Genomic DNA, 19,604 nt, shown 5'->3' with positions numbered 1-19,604 from the left:
CCTATTATGAATTAATACTTTTACTATTAAATATGCATGAGTTCTTAATAAGTAGAGCTAAAAACAGAGACACGTACCATAGGATTTCTCCAGGCTGTACAATTTTCATTCACCTTCATCCAGCGAAGAAATGGGCCACTGTTAAAAGGACTCTCACTGTGCATTTTTACATTGCTGTCATTGGCCCTAATTCATCATTGCACAAAAAAAAGCACCTCTGGGAGCGGGCATAAAGGATTCTGAAGACCTCCACCCTCTGCCACAAAGTTTGAAGGAATCTGCAGCCAACTGTGTGGGTTTTCATAGTCCATTCACCCACCTACCAACTGGCACACGTCTCTCAGCAGCCTAGTCCCCATCCCCAATTTGTGTGTTTTTAGAAAGAATCCATTTGAAAGAAGACTCCCGCATCAGATAAACAGCAGCAGATGTAACCACCAGACCTATATAAAACTGAACTATTTAAATCTTTGCTTTTTAATCTTAATATTTCATTTTAAAAATACACACATTCTCCTCATTCCTTCATCATCCCCCCAAGGAAAGAAGTCTAAATGTAAGCCAAACACAACAAATCCAAATATTTTGTTTGGATTTTAGCATTTATTTGTAACAACATGTCACTTTATAGATGCAAATGAACAACAGTTTTAATAAAGACTGTACTAATTCTGGCTGAGAGTGAGTGCATTCTGGAATGCGGCACAATTCTATATAAATCCAGCCCAGGGCGTAGGTGCTACAGCACCAGGAAACGGAAGAAGATTGAAATCAGTGTTTATAAATACAGCCAAGAAATCCTAGCACACATACCACCAAATATACAAACAGAAGTTAAGACAATCTCATCTAGAGGCCTAGATTTCCTACACTTACTTATGTTGGGGAAATTTTTATTATTTTTAAAGACTCTTTTTTTTTGTGTACTCACATTTTTAAAATGACATTGGTGTATTTAAATCAAAGTATGCATATTGAGTTAGCAGTTGCTAATGCTGTGTGGCAAAAGGGAAAAGAACCCAAAGAAACTGTAGCACACTATTCAACTATAGTCTTAAATTATTCTGAAATCTGTATGATAAAAATAATTATTGGATTGTGAATTTTCTCTATTTCTTTATGTAAACAACAAAAAGTAATTTAACCCAGATCAGATGTATTCCTAATTTTAAAAAAAAACAAAACAAAAGAAAAAAAAACAACACCAAACCAAAAAAAACCCACCACCTAACAGCAGAGCCAATATTCACCTTTTTATGGATAAATATGCAGTTTTAAATCCCACTTTATCAAAATTAAAATATTTGTATCACCTACTACCATTTTCATTTCTTTTCCTGGGGTTCAGTGCAAAAGGTGTGATAACATGACATTCACTGGAATGTCCTTGGCTTAGTCTTTGTGAAGACAATTTAGAATTTGACGTTTTCACAGACACACAACTACTAGTTGAGGGTAAAATTGATATAACTTTCTGCAAGCTCAAAATATTATGGGCAAAGCACATTTTTCTTACCCCCCATGAGCTTCATCCTAGTAAACACTCAAGATTTACGTTTGGTTTTCCCATGCTACATGGTAGTCGCAGTGATCAGAAACACAGATTTTTTACAGATGTTACAGAAACAATCAGTCTTTTACCACAGCTGTAGAAACACAGACAACCAGAAAAAAACCCACAAAATATTTCATTATTTTGTTGTCTTTACTATTGACAGGTGCATTTTGGGGTTCAAACAAACATCCCTCCCCTGACCATCCAGAATCCAATGGGGGGGTGGGGCGGGGGAAGGGAAGTGTCATGGGAGAGATTGGCTGTGGGTTTGGTTTCGGGGTTTGTTTTTAATAGCAAAGTTTAGGATTTTTCATCTGGTACAATATTAGGCCCATCTGTTATTCTTTTTTCTGTCTTATCCGGAATCTGTTGTTTCCCAATATCTGGTTTCTCTACAATGGCAGGATTAGACTCTTTCCTAACCCTCCTACCACCCTGAAGCTCTTCTGAGTGCCTCGAAAGGAATCTGTGCAGCATGATCCACCAACCTATTTTCTCCAACACAGTTCAGCATTCAAAATCCAGTTTGTCCTAGAGCAGCCATCTCTCTGTCTCTGCGCACCCTCTGAATACCGAGTTTTACCATACGGTATTATCTTGCACCAAGCACAAGAATTCCTCCTATCTCTACCCTCTGGGCACTAACTTGCAAGGACAGCTACAACAGCAGGAAAGGGAACAAACCATACATTCAAGGTAAAGTTTGCAGTCCGGCATCCATTTCCAAAAAGGTGAAAGATACCAAAAGCTCTATTTAGGCAGATCAGGTAAGAGACGCATTCACCACTTTCTTACATACAGGGCAAGTTTTCTCAATGCTTAATAGAGCATTCCCCTCCCAGTTTCCCTGTCTGTCTCCCACCGGTAATTGAGAACAGTGTAATAAAATAATTTTTACTGTGCTAACTGTATTGCTCTACTCCTCTGAAAAGTATTCCAGGACTTCATATCTTCTCACATAAAAACGAACAAAAAAAGATACAGCTAAATACACTTGTCAAAACCAGGGACTCTAACAGGGGCTGATAGCTCGGGTAGTTGTGATGACAGCTGCAGCACAGCGACAACAGAGGAAGAACGAACTTCTTTTCTGGGTACCATTTTGCAGATCTCAGGCAGAACCTGGCCCCAGAGAATGGTAAAGTCAGATTCATCTAAGAGGTTGCCATTATCTATTAATACATTTTCTTTATTCATTTATTTTAAAGCATTAAAAAAAAAGCTGGCAGCCAGATACCCAGCTCACACTGGGACTGTACAGTGGGGTGGGAGCAGCTTCTTATAATTCAGTATTGCCCGTGCAAATCTCCTGCCTCTTAATATACAAAGAATAGTACAGAATGCTTTGGTTTAACCTAGAAAAAAATCTGACTGAAAATAGCTATGTAAAACTTGATCAAAACCAATGACATAAAAGGAAAAAAAAGGGGGGGGGGAAGAGGAGGGGGGGAACCCTATCCTTGTTGGTTTGGGATTTTTCCCTGTTAATGGAAATATCTCTGCATTTTCCCACATTTGAAAGTTAACTTCACAGGGTGACCTTCCCAAAACATAAGATGCAATGCAGCTTTCTGGTTAGATAATGCCACTGCCCCTGTGTCAGGCCTCCACTCGTGCCAAATTGTCACAGCCAACCTCTGTTGTAGGTTATTACTAAGCAGAATTAAAGAGAAATCACTAGAAACAAATGCCTGCATACTGATTGGACCTCATAGTTTGCCAAAACTACATCATTATTTTAAGAGATATAAATGAAGTCTCCTGTCAACACTGCTGGTTAGCTGGCAGTTTTCTATGTAGTTTGAGACTGCTTTTATTTTTTAACCATGTCTAACAAATGATGTGACCATATGATTACAGTCAAATTACTAATTATTACCAGGAAATTGCTTCCTCCCTGTGATGAAATTAGAGTAGCTCAATAACAGAAAATGTTAGGTTTAGGTAACAACCCCTCCATCAGGTTCCAGAGCAGCAAGTTTAAGCTGTGTTTCCTAAACAGCAGTAGCAGCCCAATCAAGCAGAGGATGTTGTTGTACTTTACTAACAATCCTACCCCACCTTGTGATGTACACACAAGGCTCAGATTAAAATATAAGCAAATCTTACAGCTGCCAACATCAAAAACTCGGGAAGAATGCTGGAACTGCAAAAGAATACCAATTATTAGACAAAGTAGTGGTACAATAGAAGAACACTTCTAAAAATCATGCTGCTAGAAGCCAGAAGCTGAACACTTCAGAATGTCACAAACACCATCAGAAGCAGCATTAGCTATTCTTGCAATCACAACCATGTCTGGTGATAACACAGGTCTGCTGCTGAAGTGCCGTAGTTTTATAGACACTGAGGAATCAGATCACTCATTCATTGAAAAGCTTCACTGGAAGCCTTCTGTAACACCCTGCAAGACTCCAGTACACATCAGTGATGCCAACTGAAGTCGGGAAAGCAGAGACTGCTGAAAATGGCTCAGTTAACTTCAAATTAATATCCCTACTGCATGTAGCAAAAGTTTTGAATCCCAGTGTCAATACTGAGTCACCAGTTCGCTATCAGTAGAAGAGATTCACCAGAAGTCCAGAGTTTTCCACTAGTACTGACTGTAGGAAACAAAGCAGACTATTTTCAAAGTCACCAACACAAATATAATTACTTTCAATCCATTTCTCCTTGGTCACAGAGGAACACATACACCAGCATTGCTGATATCCCATCAAATACTATAGCTAGTCTAGAACAAAAATAGAGCTTCAATTATAAAACATGCTGTTCTCAAAACACACTTATGTTCTAATATTTCTTCTTATCAGTAATGAAAAAATTGCTTTATAATTGCATCCAACCTAACAGAGGTAGAAGTAGATCCTCTGCAGTTGACCAGAAGTCATGATCAACTCTGAGCAGATATACATATGACATACACTCATGCCAACCTCTTTCTATGAAAATAACCTTCTGAAACCTGCTCATTTGCTTCCTGGCATTTTCTAGAAAATTAGCACCAAAAGTGCTGGGTTAGCAAAACCAATCTTTACTGCAGTGGATTGGGAGCATAAATTTGCATCATCACTGTCATTGTGCATCTTCCTTAATACCTTACCTTAGAGCTACAGTTCCTGAAGCAAATCGTAATAAAAGACCTAGCGAAGGTACACGTAGAGTGCCAGAGCACGCTTGTGGCATTTAAGTGTTAAGACATGCAAACTGATCCTTCTTATGCAAGGGAAAAAACCTAGGATAATATGCCAAACTTCAAAGCAAACTGGCAAATACTTCTATCATAAAGACAAAGGTTTGGCACAAGTAACAATGAGCAGTTTCAAAACTGAAGCACTGCATGACCGCAAAAGATTAAGTCTTAAAATTTGCATTCTTCACTACGAATTTCAGTGATGTACCTAACCTCTCGGGTCCTGAACTACATCCAGCGGCAGCCAGAGTGTATGTCAAGATGAGATGTACCCAGTCTGGAATCATCCTCATCACTCGCAGAGCACTGGACATTGATGCAAAGAGAAGCTGGTGCTGATCTACTAGCGCTCAGCTCTGACCAGCAGATGTACAGGGAGCATAGGTTACACAGAAGCAAATCGATAAGCTGTTAAAAAGTGTTAACAGCACACTTAGTGGTTGGACCAACCATTTTGCAGAGGGAGAGGCAGGGTAATTAAAAGATCAGAAAATACTGCCACAGATCCATCAGGGAACTTTCTAGCAGGTCAGAAAATTAAATTGTTCCCATTATATGACATGTTACTGGCCCTTCAGAGCTAACCAGAATCTGCAATTCTTTCATTTCACTCTTCAAATACTCCCATTTGTTCTCTTGTGTGCACAGAGAATGCAGGCCATCTCCTGGCCCCAGCAGCTGAAAGGTACCTGGGTTTCATGCTCTAACAATGCACTCGGAAAAGCTTACAAATGCTCACAGAGTATGTTATGCATTCCACATTTTAACCGGTATCCAGCTATGAATATACTAAGAAATGCATGGTGGGGTATTTTGTTGGTTTTTGTTTTAAATCAGGCAAGACTACTTGAAATTCTTTTAAGCCACCAGGACAGTACCTTCTGCTACCTACAGGTTATTGGCATGATTTAATTAAGAACTCATGATGTAATAGGCACTGAAATTCCTGGAGATTATAGAATGCTGCAGAGGGTGTCGAAAGTTGTCATAAGGTCAGGCAACAGAAATAAAGTGATTTAAGCACATGAAACCAGAAAAACAATTCCTGAAAAATATATGACTCCTTAACGCTGAGAAGTATAATTTTGGATACTGTCTACATTTAATGAGCAATAACCAAACACATCCAAATATAACATGAGCTTTTATAGCTGTCTTACGATCTACACACAGACTGAGGAACGACTTCTGTGTTAAGGCACAAATGTGTCTTCCAGTTGTATTTGGTGGGGCACACAGTAAAATGCAATTTATCTTCATCAGTAACAGTGCGGCCAGTGAAACATCATCCCTGAAGTTCCAACTGCAGCCAGAGGATATTTCCCCCCAACATTTTGTGGATGAACTCAAGACACACGCAAACCTATGCTGACCAGGTAAAGGCTAGCTCAATTCCTGCCGAAATTAGCAGGAGCCTCTCTGCCACATCCAAGTACTTGGGATCAGGACCAGACTGAAAGCCTTATTCAGCACTAGGGTTAAGCCTGAAACACAATGTGCCTTAGGTCTTCCAAATAAAATAACATTCTCATGACGAAAAGCTCTAACAAAATTGAGATCTCATTTTTCTTAATCATAGAAAGGAACAAGCTCAGAAATACATTTAATGTAGCAAATATTATATTATTGACATTCCCAATTTGAAGGCGTCATTTACTACAAGCACCACCAAACCTAGCTTCGTAACAGCCATAAAAGCCATAGCTAAGGTGGCCACGTCTCCTTACCTAGAATTCATAATGATCCCGTTACTAATCCATAGTCATGGTTCAGATATGACTGAACTCTTCTATTATTAATAGATTGACAGTGGAATATTCAGCTTCACACAACTGTCTCACAGGCATTAAACAGTTGCTCTGCGGGAGGTTTTTTGTGCTTTGTTTTTTTGTTTTGTTTTGTTCATTTTGGTTATTTTATTTTTAAAGCATTACCATTTCCACTTAGTCAACACAATGGTGTAGACACCCTGCATTTCATAACATGCCATTATTTTTATTAAAGATGAGAACAGGGGTAGGTGAGATACTGGAAATACAAGATCTATTTTACATCTAACATCAACCCCACATAAGAATAATAGATACGTTTTTCTCAGAGAATTTAAATTCTTAAAAGGCAGGTTTTAAGATCTATACTAGGGGGCATGAAGGAGAGCAAAACAGAGTGGTAAAGAGGCAGGAACTGGTCAGATGCAATTGGAATGTGCATTACAAAATTTCTTAAGTAATGAGTCCCAGGACTAAATCTCTTGTCTTAATGTTACTCTGTTCAATAAACATGAAAACCACAGGAACAGCTTACTTTTAAAGCAGATTTTCCCTTACTTTTTGGGTTTGAGGTTCTTCCTCCTCCATTTGCTTCAAAATTCCTTATCAGAAGGTGTCAACATCACCTTAACCATCCCTGAAATACCTTTCAGAGTATGACACACTAAGAAAAGGGTTTAAACCCTCCCAACATATTCAACTGAGAATTGCTATATAAAGCTTTCCTCACTTCTCCTTCACAGCATCTCTGACAGCTTCTCTAATTGGTACCTCATAGTTGGTAGTACTGTATTGCCATTAACTATGGGAATCTTTAAAATTACTTTCAAAATATTTATGAAAAAGACTGAAGAGTATTGTTGTGAGTTCATATTGTTTAACTTGTTACCAATCACTTATTTTTAATACAAACCACTAGGATCTACGATTTGAAAAACTGAATGAAAAACACTATGCACAAGCCATGCTGCCAGGAAGAGTTATCCAGAGCCATGTTTTATTTTAGAAAAAGACTGTCACCCTCCAATAAACAGAGGATTTTATTAGCAAGCTCTTTGTTAATCCATACAATTTGTATGTAGTCAATGAATTAAACTGATAAAACTACCCTGAAATGCATAATTAGATATTTAGAGAAGCACAGTACTCCAAATGATTTACTAAATACAGTACATTTACAAAAGTAGACTTAGAAATTAAAAATTAACAAGCTATTAATAGGATGAGACAGCTTGTGACTCATTGTCTAACAAAGGAAACATGTCGGGGAAAAATAAAAAAAAAAAGAAATTCGTAGACTCCAAGTATGAAATTTTAAAGCTATATGCACAAGCAATTTATTTTAGTTATTAAATTCATCAGGGTGACCTGTTCTCCAAGGGGACAAAATCAACTAAGAAAAGAGAATATGCCAACCAGGAAAACATGGCCAACATTCAGTAAAAAGCAGCAATGTCAAAAGAGAAGTCATATCCTAAAAACAGAGGAAAGAGGGGGAAGCTCTCTTACACATCATAAATAGAGAGATCGCTTTGTTAAAACTTTTTCACTAAGCTTTTTGCTACCACTTTTTGTGTTTTCCTGAAATTTTATCCTTGGACATCTTGGCAGACTTCAGTCAATCTAGTCCCACGTCTGCAAACCAGAAACAATAAGAGAAGAAAATGTGCGTGCTTTGATTATCAAGATGTACTTTGAAAAAAAGCACAAATCTTGCCGCCTGCCCTTTTTTCACCATTCTCTTTTGCCTCATGGAAAATTTTAATCTCTCCCTTGCAGGATGTAGAAGCACAATAGTTTATAACTAAGCATTTGAATAGAGACACTGAAGTTTATTTCAGCAATAACCCTCTAAGATTACAACCATGACAAAGTTCTCTTTAAATTAAATACTTAAACTGCACTGCTCTCAAATGCTGTAGTGCTTTTTGATAAAGCACAATTTATTTATTAGGAGAATCCCAGTGTTTTTAGAACAGTTTCTTATCAAACAATAACTTTTCTTCTCCAACCCTTCTTGTGAAAAAAGCTTAAACTAAAGTAAGGGGCTGATGTTCTAGCCTCTGTTGGACAAGGAGCTGGTTCTAGCCTGACCACATCAGTATTTTGCCCAAACTCTTATTCTCACTTTGCATTTATGAGTCTAGATTATACAACTACAGTCACTAAACACAGTCATAATTTTGTACACTTTTGACATTCCCTTTATTTCATTATTTTCCTAAATTTAATAGTCTCAAGTCTGTCTTTCTACAAAGAAAAGCAAACTATCTTATTTGTCCAAAGAATTCACTTTGATAAATTATTTGTGATGTTTCTGAAAGACCCATTCAGTGCCAGCAAAGTTGGCCAAAAATAACGGAAAACTAGTCCAAGCTGACTAATTTGGAAAGACTGTCAAACCCTCCACAGCAAGTGGCTGACATTCTCTATTTTCATGTTAAAATATTTATCTGTTTTTCCCCCACAATAGCTACATTGATTTTTTTAAGGCTGTAGGGAACATTTGTAAAGCATTGTATTGATTCATATGCAATGCATCTTTCATTCTGAGCAGACCCTTATTTTTTTTGAGGAACATAAATGAAAAAGATTAGTAAAACGTATGTCAAAAAAACCCAAGCCCTACGCGGAATATCAGCACGCTCTGCCTCCCACCCAAACTGTCTCCACTTTCCTTTCTTCTGCTCTACTTTTTAGCTGATTATTTTCTGTCAACATGGACATTGGATGGAGAACACTTCTCAGCACTGCTTTCTCAGTGCAGTGGCACCAGATTTCAGCCAGCTCCCCAGAGGAGGACTAGAGCATCTTTCTGCTCTTTTTTTACCCCCTCCATCAAACCTAACCAGATTCACTGCCACCTGTCTGCCATCTCTCTAAGAAAGCAACCCCGAAGTCCCACAAAGGACCTCAATGCTGCTGCCTCAAAACTAATCAATACTTTCAGAGAACTGCTCCTCTGTTCCACACCTAAACCATAACAGAGGCTTACAGTCAAACCAACGGGGTTGCAACTACATGTGCCAAATGGAAGATTAAAGATTTGCTGCCAAGGTGAAACAGTTTTAAAGAGCAGAATTTTTTTTTAATAAAGCTTCAACATCCTTGTGCTATATTTGTTTGTAACTTTTCTTCATATTAAAGCCTGCTTGTGCCAATTTTGTCTACTACCGTCACTCTGAGTTACTTAAGCACGTTTCTATGGTTCTCCCAATACAGCCTGCCCATACAACCCAGTTTGGCCAACTAATACTATAAAAAGCAAAGCAAAGTTTTGCAAAGCAAAACTGGCACCTCTAAATGCAATTGTTAAAAAAAACCAACCTGTCCAATACAAGCCATGGCTTAATGCAAATACAGTACCTTGAAATATTACTAAAGCATAGAGCTCTGAATTCCTGACACTTTATATTTACAAAAAAAAGCTTTACAAAGCCAATTCATAGCCTTTCAACATAATTTTGGAGTAATATGAAGACAGATCTAGAGTATGAATTTTCACTACACATACTGCACCTCCCCACATCTCATCACCATCACTGGAAAAATAAAAACTCTGCTGCTTTCTTCCATGCTGACACTGCAATTGCAAAGAAAGATTGCGGATAAATGCATACAGCCAGCTCCAATGACTTTTACTCCTGTTTTTTATTAGTGGTAAAACAACTTCCCAGCAATCTTCTTCCCATCAGAATTAAAACCACAACACTTAGACATGAGGTTTTTTCCCCTCCCAAAATCTCCAGCGATAATTCATACTCAGTGACATGAGAAAGTGGCAAAAGATATATCCACAAAGAGAGAGAGCAAGAGCTTCCAGTCTAGAGGAATAAAAGCACATTTTCTCCTTTTAAAAGCATTTCTCAAACTGGCAATTCCACATTAGCACTCCTATGAGAAGCTGAACATATATTATCTGATAGACTGTGTCTAAATGCCACCCGTTCCTTCCACTTCTCTCTTTTCTCACTTGAGAATAACTATTCTGTTTTGGCTTTCTATGAATGAGAAAAATAAATAAATAAACTTTCACACAGCTCCAAGATCAGAAGTACCAAAACTGTAGCTGGGGGGGGGGGGGGGGGGGGGGGGAAACAGGGAATGGGGAACCCACCCACAAACAAAACTGAGAAATCTGTTTTCCAATTAATGCAAGAAAAAAACCTTGGATTATAATGCTGTTCTCCACATTTTTCAGAAGGACTGGTGTAAGACCATTACGTGAGGCTAACTGCTCCAGGGAGAAGGAAAATACATTCTGTAAAGTCACCATCAGAAAGAGTGCCTTGCTCCTGCTCTGTTTGAAGTTCCTCTGCCATCCAGGACCCAATCCTTCTACAGCACAGAGCTACGGGTCTGCAATTAGATTTAATAAGTATCAGACTTAAGAGTCTAACTCTATCACTAACTCATCACCAAGGGAAAAGACCTTTACGTTGTTTCTCTCAGCAGAAACTCAACCCAACTCACTGCTGCTGCAAACAGGAGCTGCAGAAGGATCTGTCTCTTCTGACCCGCTACCCACAAACTGAGCTTACTTTTAATTTTGGAAGTAGTAAAATGAAGGAAATAAGTAGGAAAAATAGGATTATTCAGGAATTTAAAAGAAAGCAAAATTAAGAAAAATCCACTTAGGGGGTTGGGATGGCTTCCCCCCCTTTTTTTAAGCCAAAAATCTCAGAACACAGAAGAGTTACATGTAAGCATTCTTTGGGGGAAATAATGTTTTGGAATCTTTATTTTGGCATCCTACTAAATGTTAGCCACATACCACTTAATAATTTAATTGAAATTGACTTTAAGTAAAGCATAAAGCTGACAGGTATTACAACAGATTAGAAGTGGTACTTCATTTGTTAGCAGAAGCCGCCTTCTTTCTAAGAAGTAGATTTTTATAACTTCCTGAAAATATTTATTGTGAATTTTTTTCAATGTAGTTACAATCCTGCTATAGATATTGTAGCTGGGATTTAAGAGGACTCGTTTCTGCTTTTGGTAAATGCATAATCTAATGAACCCGATCTCTCTACTCTAAGAACAACTAAGAACCTAATTATCAAGAAGAAATCAACAATAATTTAATTTTATCCTGCATCAAGGCCTCTATGGGTGGTAGGAGAGAGAAGCATTATGTATAGCAGTCATTTGCTCTTATCTCAAGTGTCTTTTGTCTTAGTCCTTTCACAGTAATGAATCTGACTTTATAGTGCTATTAGTTTCCTGAAGGTATTTAAAGAAGACAGGAGAAAGAGGAAGGCATTAAAACACTTATCAATTAAGTAATTCATCACTGATTGGATTGTCCATCAAGTGTATCAGAGTTGTCCTTTTCCTTTAGGTCACTCACAGGATCCTCCATTACTGGATTAGAACATACATCTATTAGTTTCAAACAGACACAGATGTAAGTGTATTATGGAAATGGTCATAATGTTATATAGTCTTCTTGGATGAAATGGAATAGCACCGGAGTTAGAAGGTAAGAAAGAATCACAGGAGTGGAAACTAACACGTGAGAATTTTAGAACATTCAAGGTAGTAGATAATGCTTAGGCCAGGTAAGAGGGTATTAGCAGTGAATGCCTCATTAACAAGAACCTTCTCAGAAGAATACAAATCAGTAGAACTTCAAGGAAACGTCCTGCTACAAAGAAGGTTGTGAAGATAAGAGAAGGCCACAAATCAGTCAGCAGTGATAAAAGGGAACATCTTGCCCCAGAAGGCACTGAAAACCTGGACAATTGCCGAATCCCAGTAACTGGGGAAAAGGTAATTCCGGCAGGGGGAGACTGTGACCACCGACTCAACTGAAGGATGAAAGGATTACCCCACATACACTCCTTCTGGGCATGCGCAGTGAATTAAAATAACACAGTAGCTTTAACACTAAGCAGAAAAGATACAGGCCAATGGAAGAAGGGGATGCTCAGTCAGGTCAATAATTATGTATTAGATAGGCATGGTGTGCTAACTATTACATATAAATGTCAAAATGAACTCCAGTAGGTGTGCTTGATTTGTGGAAATATTCCACCTTGCACCCGATGCCAAATAAAGTAATGCCTGCTCTTCAATACACCCAGTGTTAATGAGTTTTATTCCCAGGTTTTTTTATTCCCAGTTTTCATGACAATAATATATGATTACATAAATGCTAGAATGAAAGCAGTTTTGCTATTGCCTATGCTGTCCCTCTGGACATTGACAGTGTGTATCAGGTGTTTTCCAAAAATCAAATATAGTCACAGCACTTGTTCATAAAGATGTTTACTCTGAAGGCACTATGTGGAGTGTGAAAAACCACATGGGAGTTTCTGGTAGCTGAAGATACTTTCCAGAGCCTTCTGACAGCAGCAACACTCACAAGAATTCTGCCATTATAATGCTGGTGCTACTGGAGGAAACTACCTGCAACAGCAGACGAAGGTCCTAGACCAGAAAATGGTGTAAAAAATCATTACCAGAAACCTCCTACTCTTCAGCAGCATTGGAATATGGAAAACTGCAAGTTAGTAATACCTGGAAATCAAGCATACAGCACAGATCATAAAACAGCTTATAAATCACAATGTAATACAAGTGGCAGAGGCCACAAGCTAGGCTTTTCACAGCATGTTGGTCAGAACCCCATCAGGCATCTTTTCCAGCACTTGTGCCTAACAAGTGTTAGTCCCTTCATTTAAGGAAACTACTGCAGTACTAAACTCATAATAAGGACTTAAAGGACAGAAAAAGCTTTGGGTTTTCACTGCTGTTCCAAGACACTGCAGTAATGAATCTCTGTTTCTTCATTTCATATTGAGGCTAACTAGTATGGTAACACCTTCACCTTCATTAGTTATCTTCCAATAAATGTTTTAGACTGAGGATTTCAGTACCTTATTTGCTGTGTACCATATTGTTTGCATCTGTACATACTATCACAAAGGCAAGCTGCCTGAAAACCTACCTTCAAAGAGCTAAAACTCAATTACTATTTTCTACATCATTGTACGGTCAAGACCAAAATGTTGAATAGGCTGTCCAATCTAGACTAAAATGCTATTTCTACAGTTCAGTAAATGCTGTTTATGCTCACACTAGCCAGTCAAATCATGCTATATTGCAAAGGAGGGATGCTGTCCGTAATCAGAATGAATTTCACACAGGAACATCTCTCAGTTTATTGTCTACGTATCTTAGTATGACAAGTATACCATGAAATTTGTTTTGACAACAGGTTATTAGAATAAATTATAAAATGAAGTTATACAGTGCATTTTTGAAAAATTAATACAAACTTCCAGCACAAGGATATCAGTGAGTCAACAAGTACAGTAGCAAACCAACCAAAGAATAAGAGATTGAAGCTGCTTTCACAAAGCTGCAGTTTTCAAGAGATTTCAGAGAAGATGTGGCATGGATAGTAAAACCCAGGTGTGTTTAAACTCTATAAAAATTACATATTCCAATTTCCTTCCAAGAAGCTTTCCTCATAAGATGTTCTGCTAATGCCTTTCAGGGCCCACTTCTTCACTGTATTAGCGCCCGCTTCTCCTCTCTCCTGCAGTAGCCCAGGCCCTAGGGCTGCCAGAGGCCTTCCCTTCCCCTAACCTTGGCTGCTGAACATCAAGAGCATTCAGGAGGGAATGCTCCACTCTGGCATCCTTTACTCTCTCCTATTTATAGTCACACTTTTAAAAGGTATTCCCTGAGCACAGAAAAAAGAATCAGCATGGTCTTAAAGTTGTTTTATGCATGGCTATCTACGGCAACCAGCAGAAAGCCATCCTTACTCAACATTGCTCTTAAATTATGCAGCTTTTGCTGCTGCACATTGTAAATCATTCATAAGTTTATCATTAGCGAATTGGAAATGAATTATTAGCTACAGTGTGCTCCAATACACGGTAACAATGTGCGAGCAAAACAGTTCTGAAAATATTCATACATTTTTCTATTTAAATTCTATACACTGAGTGAATAGTCCAGAAAACACTTAGCACCACGCACACACACCCCCGTAACCAAGGCAACAGGAGCTGCCATGTAGCTCCATTCCACTATGTCTCAGTTCTGGATTTTCAGTTTTTCTGCTGTAAAATGGAAAGGATGCCTGTGTCGTGTAGGTGCATACAAACACGCTTACATATTATACATAATTCTAAAAAATGTGTGTGTATACACATACATATATTTATACACACACATATATAAATGGAAATTAACAGGGTTGAAGTTGCAATTTTTTGAGATCCCAAATCCAAAAGCTTAACTAAATAAAAAATTAACATGCTCTGTATTTGCAGGTAGAGACGCTTGCTCCAGCAAAGCTCATCTACCAGAAAGACATGGATCCATGTTTACTAGTGTATTTATGATGTTAAATTATACAATCCTTATGCAGCACTTTGATGAAACTCATGCCAAGTGTTCAAATTCAGTGGGACCTGGTACAGACACCTAGATATTTTATATAAATAAAACTCACTAGTACATGGATGAAGGAAGGAGCTCGTAACAGCAATTTGTTTGAGCCCAATAGTGTTTAGGAAAATCTTTCATATAACTTTAAGCCATTTCTCCCACACAAAGATTACTTTTTAGGTTCATAAATACGTTTGTGGAGAACAAAGCGTTTGTTCCTTTTGAAGAGGGATATGCCTTCACCCTAAATTACCCATACATTTATCAAATTTGATATAATGTATCTATTTTTTTCCAGGATTAAATGGAAAACCATTTTCAGTGAGCGACTAATACATAAACACTTTTGACAGCTGCTACTTCACTCTTCTAATGTTATTTTTTTAGGAAGCTTTACTGGCATAGTGGGAATTACATTAAAACACTTATCACTCTTCATTTCTGTAGAATGCGCCCGCTTCAACTTTTACCACAAGCTAATAAATATTTTGTGGAAGACCACCACAAGAAGATGTTGCAACATCTGACCTATTTATTTATAAAGCCTGCAACACTATAATATTCCAGAGACACTTACAGATTAGACATTTATCACCAGTGAGTCATCTCAGTATCTGCATTCATTGGTATTTATAACAAAAAATGGCAATGCACAAAGACCCCACATGAAAACAGATGGATATCATGGACAGATCATTATTACAGAAGAAAAAGATGATCCTCAAAATTACAGACATCCCTTGAACATGTACTACCAGAGCAAAATACAATACAATAATAATTTGTTTCCATGCAAGTCACAAAAAAATATTGGAATAAAAGATATCTGAATAAAATTAATTTCATTCAAAACATTTAAAATCAAGAAGTGAAAATGAGCAACACTGCTGACTAGCGAGAAAAGCTGCTAAAGCTGCTATCATTAGTTAGAGGCTAACAGCCCTCCAATATATTAACAATCATTGAATCATTAATGTTGAAAAAGACTTCTAGGATCATCAAGTCCAACCACCAACCCAACACTACCATGTCTCCTAAACCATGCCCTGAAGTGCCACATCTACACGATTTTTTAACACCTCCAGGGATGGCAACCCCACCACCTCTCTGGGCAGCCTGTTCCAAAGCCTGGCCACTCTTTCAGTAAAGAAATTGTTCCTAATAGCCAATCTAAACCTCCCCTGATGCAACTTTGGGCCATTTCCTCTTGTTCTGTCACTAGCAACTTGGGAGAAGAGACCAACACCCACCTCACTACATCCTCCTTTCAGGTAGTTGCAGAGAGCAATAAGGTCTCCCCTTAGCCTCCTCTTTTCCAGAGCTAAACAACCCCAATTCCCTTAGCCACTCCTCATAAGACTTGTTTTCCAGACCCTTCACCAGGGTCTTTACCTTGCATAGTATTATTTTAATATATTATATTCTATAGTTCATCTCCACCTCCATTTCCTGCAGGTTTTTCTCTTTGTGCTTCTTTTGCTGGTACTTTTCTAAGTCCTCTAACAACATGAAACACTATGGAATTATTAAATTATTACTATGATTCTATGATTGTCAGGTTTTTCTTTTCCTTCATACATTAAAAATCCAAATCTGTAAACACAGAATATTAAACTCACCAATACCATGTATTTCAACACAATAAATTTCGTAATTCAAGATTAGATTTATAATATTGTAAAATCTGGATTTAGAGGAGCCCTGTATATCCAAAAATCACAGCATAAAATAGTATCATACCCTGAAAGCAATTCAAAAGGTGTTACTTGTGTGACATTCACAATTACTGATAAACTCTCAATGGAGAAAACTAGCATTTTTAAGAACTGATCTAACTAGATTAAGTACATGTAATACACAGTAACTTCCCATTCACCTTGAAAATTATTTTTATATATAATTTGTAAGAAGACTTCTTAGCTATATTCTAAGAATATACAGGCGGGCATAAACCAAGGTTAGCTTAACTGAGTTTCCAAGGAGCTATGCCAGTTTATTCATGATAAGGTCCTGGTACTTTACCTTCTACCTCTGTGAGAGTGACCTGTTTTCTAGTGCTTGGTTACGCCATAGTTTACTGCAGGTCAGAATTCATAACGAGAGATGCTCAGCATGAGCACATTGCTGATCACAAACAATGGGAGTCACAAAGAAGCTGTCACATTTAGTTTGAGAAATTACTTGGGGGGAAAAAAATAATTTTGACATTTCAGGAATCACAGAATCACAGAATGGGAGGGGTTGGAAGGGACCCCTGGAGATTGTCTTGTCCAACCCCCCTGCTTGAGCAGGTGCACCTAGGGCAGGGGGCACAGGACCACATCCAGGCGGGTTTTGATCAGGTGGCCTGTAGCAAATGAGCCCTTTCTCCAGATTTTCTCTCTGGCCTCTGGGGGCTGGGATGCCTGAGGGCCAGCCTTCACATTAAAGACTGAAGCAAAAAAGTCATTCAGTAACTCTGCCTTTTCTGCATCCTGTGTCACCACGGCACCCACCTCATTCAGCAGTGGGCCCACAGCTATTGAGCTCTGCCTAGGGGTGAAGAAAGTCTTTTATTACTGATTTATTCAAAGAAGCCCTTCTTGTTATCCTTGACATCCCTTGCTAGATTTAGTTCCAAGTGGGCCTTCCTTGTTCCATCTCTGCATACCCTGACAAGGTTCCTATATTCCTCCCAAGTGGCCAGTCCCTTTTTCCACGTACTGTAAATCTCCTCCTTCCATTTGTGTTCTTCCAGAAGCTCTTTGCTCATCCACATGGGTCTCCTCACTCGTGTGCTTGACTTCTTCCTCATAGGGATGCACCAACCTTGAGCTTGAGGGAGTGGTACTTGAATACTGACTAGCTCTCTTGGACCCCCATACCTTCTAGAGCCCTAAACCATGGGATTCCTCCAAGCAGGTCTTCGAAGAGGCCAAAGTTAGCTCTCCTGACATCCAGGGCTGTAATCCTACTTGTTGCCCTGCTTCTACCACACAGGATCCCGAACTCCATCATCTCATGGTCACTGCAGCCAAGGCTACCCCCCCCCAACCCTCAACTAGACCTTCTTTGTTTGTTAGTGTAAGGTCCAGCAACACATCTTGCCTCGTTGGCTCCTCCACCATCTGTGTCAAAAAGTTATCCTCGATGCTCTGCAGGAACCTCCTGGATTGTGCACACCTCACCGTGTTGCTTTTCCAGTAGATCTCAGGGTGGTTGAAGTCTCCCACAAGAACCAGGGCCTGCGATTGTGAGACTACTTCCAGATGTCTGTAGAAGGTCTTGTCAACTTTGTCTTCCTGATCAGGTAGCAAATGCCCACGACAAAGTCACCCATATTTGCCTGCCCCTTAATTTTTACCCATAAGCTCTTGACTCATTCTTCCTCCACCCCTAGGCAGAGTTCAATACATTCCAGTTGCTCTCTCACATAAAGAGCAACTCGCCCACCTCGCCTTGATAGTCTGTCTTTCCTAAAAATATGTAGTCATCCTTGACAGCATTCCAGTCATGCAAGCACCACTATAAAAATAAACAGTGAGGTACCCTCCAGGCGACTCCCCAGGAGGCCTTCATGTGTTAAGATACTGAGCAAGGCCCCCAAGCAGGGATCAAGCAAGGTGTTCTGCCTAGCCAGAGTGAGAAACAATTCCTGCCCTGAAGAATGTAAACAAAAGAGAATTAAAGAAAATAAATGTCAAAACAAGAAGCAGCCGGCAGGTCAACAGTACAGCAGAATCTCAAAACAACATCCAGTTTGCTAGAGCCTGCGTTTTAGAAAGCACTGGGCTCTCAAGAAGTCAGTGGGAACTTACGTATATTGACCCAAGGTAGGACTTGACATCTTTTCTCCACAGGTCTACCAGAGTAGAGTGCTATGTACGCCTTTAGAGAGTTAGAATGGCTCTAACTCTCCTCCTCTCAACTGACAGTGTTCAGTTTAAAATGCGGATGAAAGGCCAGCCTTGCCTTCTTACCATTGTGCAGGAACCTTACCACTGTATGAGCACTTCTTTAGTCTTGAACTGCTTAGCAGCTCCCCAGCATTCAGGAAGCTTACGAAAGGCCAAGAGCATCTTAGAATCTGACAAAGTATGTTTATTTTTGTAAAAACTTCAGAAGTGATGACTTGTAGAATCCATTCATATCTTCTTCCCCCCTCCTGCCTTTTACCTGTTTACTTCTCTAGATTGAGGACCATCCTCTTATTTTCTTGTATCTTCTCCCTATAACAAAAAATATTACACGTGATATCCTGAAGTAGTGTGTCCTTATTTAATACATCAGCCGTGCCATACTAAACACCAGTTGTGCAGCCCATTTACATAAAAGAGGATGTGTGAAGATTCACAAACAAGGCCACTCGGGAGACAGAAGCTCTAGGCTAGTCATACATATTGTATAAACCAGCCTCTGATGCCTTCTCTAAATTTTATTTGTGGAAGGCTTATTTTTCTGTCCTTTATTATTATCCTTAATAAAATTACAGTGCAATCCAGGTTGGGGGGAACTTGCAGAGGTAATTCTTGCCTGCTTAGGCAGGACGAAACTCATTCCCACAAAGGAGACAGGCATATATTTTCAAGATTTTTAATCCTGTAGCTTCTTCTTTCTCTTAAAAGCTTACCCAGTATTGCAGAGGAATACACTTGTTCACCAAGAAGCACCCATGCTACTATAAGCATTATACAACCAG

The 19,604-nt window shown here is 38.9% G+C and overlaps 1 protein-coding gene across 3 annotated transcripts in view; it reads right to left on the bottom strand.

Moving 5' to 3' along the window:
* HECW2 (HECT, C2 and WW domain containing E3 ubiquitin protein ligase 2) overlaps positions 1–19,604 on the bottom strand; it is a 178,252-nt gene that overhangs the window by 134,630 nt on the left and 24,018 nt on the right. The gene's annotated exons all lie outside the window — the stretch shown is intronic.

Source organism: Phalacrocorax carbo, chromosome 5, assembly GCF_963921805.1.
Source record: "Phalacrocorax carbo chromosome 5, bPhaCar2.1, whole genome shotgun sequence".
Classification (NCBI taxonomy): domain Eukaryota; kingdom Metazoa; phylum Chordata; class Aves; order Suliformes; family Phalacrocoracidae; genus Phalacrocorax; species Phalacrocorax carbo.
Note: the sequence above shows the minus strand (reverse complement) of the source record. Positions and strands in the feature narration are given on the sequence as shown.